The following is a 7,972-nucleotide window of genomic DNA, read 5'->3' as shown; positions in this document are numbered from 1 at the left end:
CCAGTCAACAGTCGCCAGAGCTGCCCGCCAGTCAACAGTCGCCAGAGCTGCCCGCCAGTCAACAGTCGTCGGAGCTGCCCGCCAGTCAACAGTCGTCAGAGCTTCCCGCCAGTCAACCATCACCAGAGCTGCCCGACAGTCAACAGTCGTCGGAGCTGCCCGCCAGTCAACAGTCGTCGGAGCTGCCCGCCAGTCAACAGTCGTCGGAGCTGCCCGCCAGTCAACAGTCGTCAGAGCTGCCCGCCAGTCAACAGTCGCCGGAGTGGCCAGACTACGCTGAACTGCCAGAGTGGCCAGACTGCGCTGAACTGCCGGAGTGGCCAGACTGCGCTGAACTGCCGGAGTGGCCAGACTGCGCTGAACTGCCGGAGTGGCCAGACTGCGCTGAACTGCCGGAGTGGCCAGACTGCCCTGAACTGCCGGAGTGGCCAGACTGCCCTGAACTGCCGGAGTGGCCAGACTGCCCTGAACTGCCGGAGTGGCCAGACTGCCCAGACTGTCCCGAGTGGCCAGACTGCCCAGACTGTCCCGAGTGGCCAGACTGCCCAGACTGTCCTGAGTTGCCAGACTGCCCAGACTGTCCCGAGTTGCCAGACTGCCCAGACTGTCCCGAGTTGCCAGACTGTCCCAAGTTGCCAGACTGCCCAGACTGCCCCGAGTTGCCAGACTGCCCCGAGCTGCCAGACTGCCCCGAGCTGCCAGACTGGCCAGACTGCCCCGAGCTGACAGACTGGCCAGACTGCCCCGAACTGCCAGAGTGGCCCGACTGCCTGGAACGGCCAGAACTGGAGCCACCTCCAGGATAGGTGGGTTGGGGAGGGAGGGTGTAGCACAGTGCCGTTGGTGACGGCATCCACCCTCCCTTCCCTCCCTTAGTGTTTAGGGGTTATTGTTTATGGGTTTTTTGTTGGTGTTTTTCTGTTGGTAGGTTCATTCCGGGGACTGCACCTTGAGGGGGGGGTACTGTCACGTCCTGACCAGCAGATGGAGCTAGTGTTTTAGTTTTGGGGTCAGGACGTGGCAGGTTTGTGTTTGTTAAATGTTGGGTTGATGATTGGGACTTCCAATTGAAGGCAGGTGTGTATAGTTGCCTTTAATTGGAAGTCCTATATAGGTGTGTGTGTTTGTCTTTGGGGTTGTGGGGAATTGTTTTGCACTGCGTTTTTGAAGCCTGCAAACTGTTGCTGCTGCTGTCGTGGTTTTTTGTTTTCCGGTGGATGCTTTACTCCTTTTGTTGGGGAAATAAAATATGAGTATCCACACTTCCGCTGCGCCTTGGTCCTCCATTACAGACGACAAATGTGACACATAGAGGATCTAGATACTTGTTCTAACCTCTCTGGATTAAAATCTGATTATGATAAATGCAGCATATTACGTATTGGATCTCTAAAAAAAACAAAACATTTAAATTACCATGTAGAAATTATCTTACTACAATACATTTTAATAGAAAGTTAGCCAAATTAGATAAGATTTAGCTACCATGGAAAGGACAACACTTGTCTATTTGTGGAAAAATCAACCTGATTAATTCTTTAGTCATATCCCAGGTTACCTATTTACTTATGGCTCTGCCTATATAATGAATATGAGTCCAGAGTGCAGACATTTCTAAATATTAAAGCATTGGACCTCTCACTAAAGGCTTCAGTCATACAAAAACTATACTTAAATCCGAACTGGTTCAGCTCCAGCTCAGCCCAGTCCAAGCTCTTCTCTGTTTTGGCACCCCAACGGTGGAACGAGCTTCCCCCCTGAAGCTAGGACAACAGAGTCCTCTGTACCGTATGATGTACTGTATGATGTACGATATGATGTCTGATGTACTGTACGATGTACTGTATGATGTACGATGTACTGTATGATGTACTGTATGATGTATGACGTACTGTACGATGTACTGTATGATGTACAATGTACTGTATGATGTACGATGTACTGTACGATGTACTGTATGATGTACGATGTACTGTATGATGTACTGTATGATGTATGACATACTCAATGTTGTATGATGTATTGTATTATATACTGTATGCTGTGCTGTATGATGTACTGTATGATATACTGTATGATGTACTGTATGATGTACTGCATTATGTACTGTATGATGTATTATGTACTGTATGAAGTACTGTATGATTTACTGTATGATGTACTGTATAATATACTGTGCTATGAACTTACTGTATGATGTACTGCATGATGTATAATATAATGTATGATGTATGATATGATATACTGTATGATATATTATGTACTGTATGATATACTATATGATGTATCATGTACTGTATAATGTACTGTATTATGTGCTGTTTTGTGTACTGTAGTATGTACTGTATGAAGTATGATGTACTGTATGATGTACTGTACTATGTACTGTATAATGTACTGTATGATGTATGATGTACTGTATGATATACTGTACTACGTACTGTATAATGTACTGTATGATGTACTGTATGATGTAGGATATACTCCATGCTGTATGATGTACTGTATTATATACTATATGATATACTGTGTGATGTACTGTATGATGTGCTGTTTGATGTACTGAATGATGTATGCTGTACTGCATAATATATGATGTACTGTATGATATATGATGTACTGTATGATGTATGATATACTCCATGTTGTGTGATGTACTGTATGGTGTACTGTATGATATACTGTATGATATATGATGTACTGTATGATGTATGATGTACTGTATGATATATGATGTACTGTATGATGTATGATGTACTGTATGATATATGACGTACTGTATGATGTACTGTATGATACACTGTAATATATGATGTACTGTATGATATATGATGTACTGTATGATGTACTGTATGTTATATGATGTACTGTATGATATATGATGTACTGTATGATATATGTACATGTACATATGATGTACTGTATGTTATATGATGTACTGTATGATGTACTGTATGATGTACTGCATGATATATAATGTACTGTGTGATGTATTGTATGATATACTGTATGATGCATTGTGTGATGTACTGTATGATGTACTGTATGGTATACTGTATGATGTATGATGTACGGTATGATGTATTGTATCATGTACTGTATGATGTACTGTTTGATGTACTGTATGATGTACACTACCGTTCAAAAGATTGGGGTCACTTAGAAATGTCCTTGTTTTTGAAAGAAAAACACATTTTATGTCCATTAAAATAACATCAAATTGATCAGAAATACAGTGTAGACATTATTAACGTCATCAGCTAACCTTTAGCTTGGAAAGCTCTCGCCAGTTCGAACAACGTGACTCAAACCAGAGCATAACGGACCTATTATTCTTTTTTATTTTTTCCCCCCATATCCCCGGATTCCTACCGCAAACTCATTTTCATCTGGATCTTCGCAACTAGCTAACCACAATCCCGGGTGACTACTCCTGGCTAGCGTTTCCATCCCGGAGCAAGCACTAATTAGCCTGAAGTTAGCCTGGCCAAGGCTCTTGTGCAACCACCGAAGCCCACTCCTGGGCTACAATATCCGGACCCCTTCTACTGCCGGTATGGGGCACGGAACCCCGCCGATCCTCTACTACTGGAATACCGACATAATCTGCCCGAGGATTCCAACAGGCCCCTCAGGCGCGACGTCCACTGAAGGCCCATTCTGCTAACCGCGGCCTACTAGCTACCTAGAGCTACTTGGAACCCAACTAATTCCACGACTGGTCTATCGACGTCACCGCACAAAGAGGCAAAAACAGACTTACCCCCATCGCAACGTCCCCCAAAGGCTAACTTGCTAGCCCCGGTCTGTTAACTGCTAGCTTGCTTGCCCCGGTCTGCTAACTGCTAGCTTGCCAGCCCCGGTCTGCTAACTGCTAGCTTGTTTAGCCCCAGCCTACTAACTGTTAGCTTGTTAGCATCGGCCTGCTAACTGTCTGAATCGCCATGTCCCCAGTCAGCCCAACCACTCACTGGACCCATATGTTCACTTGGCTACGCATGCCTCTCTCTAATATCAATATGCCTCGTCCATTACTGTCCTGGTTAGTGATTACTGTCTTATTTCACTGTAGAGCCTCTAGCCCTGCTCAATATGCCTTAACCAACCATGTTGTTCCACCTCCTACATATGCGATGACATCACCTGGTTTAAACGTCTCTAGAGACTATATCTCTCTCATCATTACTCAATGCCTAGGTTTACCTCCAATGTACTCACATCCTACCTTACCTTTGTCTGTACACTATGCCTTGAATCTATGCTATCGTTCCCAGAAACCTGCTCCTTTTACTCTGTGTTCCGAACATGCTAGACGGCCAGTTCGTATAGCCTTTAGCCGTACCCTTATCCTACTTCTCCTCTGTTCCTCTGGTGATGTGGAGGTTAAACCAGGTCCTGCAGTACCTAGCTCCACTCCCACTCCCCAGGTGCTCTCATTTGTTGACTTCTGTAACCGTAAAAGCCTTAGTTTCATGCATGTTAACATTAGAAGCCTACTCACTGCTTTACCACACTCTGCCAACCCGGATGTCTTAGCCGTGTCTGAATCCTGGCTTAGGAAAACCACCAAAAACCCTGAAATCTCCATCGCTAACTATAACATTTTCCGCCAAGATAGAACTGCCAAAGGGGGCGGTGTTGCAATCTACTGCAAAGATAGCCTGCAGAGTTTTGTATTACTATCCAAGTCTCTACCTAAACAATTCGAGCTTCTACTTCTAAAAATGCACCTTTCCAGAAACAAGTCTCTCACTGTTGCTGCTTGCTATAGACCTCCCTCTGCCCCCAGCTGTGCCCTCAATACCATATGTGAATTGATTGCCCCCCATCTATCTTCTGAGCTCGTGCTACTAGGTGACCTAAACTGGGACATGCTTAACACCCCGGCCATCCTACAATCTAAGCTTGATGCCCTCAATCTCACACAAATGATCAATGAACCTACCAGGTACAACCCCAAATTCGTAAACATGGGCACCCTCATAGATATCATCCTAACTAACTTGCCCTCCAAATATACCTCTGCTGTTTTCAATCAAGATCTCAGCGATCACTGCCTCATTGCCTGCATCCGTAATGGGTCTGCGACCAAATGACCACCCCTCATCACTGTCAAACGCTCCCTAAAACACTTCTGCGAGCAGGCCTTTCTAATCGACCTGGCTGGGGTATCCTGGAATGACATTGACCTCATCCCGTCAGTAGATGATGCCTGGCTATTCTTTTAAAGTGCCTTCCTATCCATCTTAAATAAGCATGCCCCACTCACAAAAATGGAACTAGGAATAGATATAGTCCTTGGTTCACTCCAGACCTGTCTGCCCTTGACCAGCACAAAAACATCCTGTGGCGTTCTGCATTAGCATCGAATAGCCCCCGTGATATGCAACTTTTCAGGGATGTTAGGAAAAAATATACACAGGCAGTTAGAAAAGCTAAGGCTAGCTTTTCCAAACAGAAATTTGCATCCTGTAGTACTAACTCCAAAAAGTTCTGGGACACTGTAAAGTCCATGGAGAATAAGAGCACCTCCTCCCAGCTGCCCACTGCTCTGAGGCTAGGAAACACTGTTACCACCAATAAATCCACTATAGTTGAGAATTTCAATAAGCATTTCTCTACGGCTGGCCATGCTTTCCACCTGGCTACTCCTACCCCGGTCAACAGCACTGCACCCTCCACAGCAACCCGCCAAAGCCCCCCCTGCTCCTCCTTCACCCAAATCCAGACAGCTGATGTTCTGAAAGAGCTACAAAATCTGGACCCCTACAAATCAGCTGGGCTAGACAATCTGGACCCTCTCTTTCTAAAACTATCAGCCGAAATTGTTGCAACCCCTATTACTAGCCTGTTCAACCTCTCTTTCGTATCGTCTGAGATCCCCAAAAATTGGAAAGCTGCCGTGGTCAAAGGGGAGACACTCTGGACCCAAACTGTTATAGACCTATATCCATCCTGCCCTGCCTTTCTAAAATCTTCAAAAGCCAAGTTAACAAACAGATCGCCGAGCATTTGCAATCCCACCGCACCTTCTCCACCATGCAATCTGGTTTCCGAGCTGGTCATGGGTGCACCTCAGCCACGCTCACGGTCCTAAAAGGTATCATAACCGCCATCAATAAAAGACAGTACTGTGCAGCCGTCTTCATCAACCTGGCCAAGGCTTTCGACTCTGTCAATCACTGCATTCTTATCAGCAGACTCAATAGCCTTGGTTTCTCAAATGACTGCCTCGCCTGGTTCACAAACTACTACTCAGATTGAGTTCAGTGTGTCAAATCGGAGGGCCTGTTGTCCGGACCTGGGTTAATCTCTACATCACCAGAGGAACAGAGGAGGAGTAGGATAAGGGTATGGCTAAAGGCTATAAGAACTGGTCGTCTAGTGTGTTTGGAACAGAGAGTAAAAGGTCTGGGGGCTCTACAGTGAAATAAGACAATAATCACTAACCAAAACAGCAATAGACAAGGCATATTGACATTAGGGAAAGGCATGTGTAGCCGAGTGATCATAGGGTCCAATGAGTAGCAATAGGTGAGTCAGGGAGACAATTCAGTAGTCGCTACTACACTAGGCGAGCTGGAGACACGGCGAATCAGACAGCTAGCAGGCCGGGGCTAGCAGATGGGCCTTCGGCAAAGTCGCAAAGGAAGAACCTGTTGAAACCACCTCGGACGATTACATCAGCGGACCAGTCGTGATAGATTGGCTGGGCTCCGTGGCGGTAGTAAAGGGTCAAGGCCAATTGGCAAAAGAGGTATTGTAGCCCAATAATTAGCTGGTGGACCTCTTCGGCTAGCCGGGAGATGGGCCTAGCTCGAGGCTAGCTCAAGGCTAACTGGTGCTTGCTTCGGGACAGAGACGTTAACCAGGAGTAGCCACTCGGATTGCAGCTAGCTAGCTGCGATGATCTGGTGTAAAGTTTCAGAGCTTGCAGTAGGAATACGGAGATGTGGTAGAGAAAACAGTCCGATATGCTCTGGGTTAATATTGCGCTGTACAGACTGGCAGGTATTGACCGAGCTGAGGCTGGCTGGTGTCCGAGCTAACAGTGAAGACCGCTAGCAGTGGCTAACTGACTACTAGCTAGTAGCTAATTAGCTGGCTAGCTTCTAATGGTGTTTCCCAGTTCTAAAGAATAAAAATAGCAGATCCGTACCACATTGGGTGAGGCGGGTTGCAGGAGAGTATATTCAGTCCATAGATGGAAAGTGAGATTAAAATAAATATGAAATATATACGAGAAAAAAACGAGGAAAACGATATTTACACGGGACAGGACAGGACAAGACAAAACACACGTCCGACTGCTACGCCATCTTGGGTAGACTTTACTGTATGATGTACTGTATGTGATGAGCTTTATTTGTGAGTGCAGCTGTTGTCAAGCGTCTCAGAGTTAAAAGCGGAAAGAAGAAAAAAAGGGTTTTGAGAGAGGAGGAAATCCCCTACATCAGGCCAAGAGATCCATAGCAACATGTAGACTGTAGACTGCACCATGCAGCAGCCCAACACTGCTCATTTAAACTGCACCGTGCAGCAGCCCAACACTGCTCATTTAAACAAAGACTGCATAATTACACAACCTCAAAATTATCCCTATTTCATGTTAATTATTATACATTCATAGATTGAGGTAAATAGTAAGCTTTCTTTGCAATGCATTGTCAGATCATCACCCTGTGTTGCAAAACAAAAAATCCTTTCTGACTGCTGTGAAGTAAGACAATTCTATTGGATTCTCTTCAAGTCAAATTGTACAGTTTAATATAAATGAGATTAAACTTGGTTATTAGGCCTTATGGATATTAATGGCTGTGTTATGTAAACTAAATGTGCATAGATACACATGAGACCTCTGCCATTAATTTCCATCACACTTTAGTTATGATTCATAAAGAGTACGATGCAGAAAAACACTCAAACTGCACAGTTTTATCTCCATCTCTTCATTTAAAGACTCCATCATGGA

Source organism: Salmo trutta, chromosome 13, assembly GCF_901001165.1.
Source record: "Salmo trutta chromosome 13, fSalTru1.1, whole genome shotgun sequence".
In the NCBI taxonomy this organism is placed as follows: Eukaryota; Metazoa; Chordata; class Actinopteri; order Salmoniformes; family Salmonidae; genus Salmo; species Salmo trutta.
Note: the sequence above shows the minus strand (reverse complement) of the source record.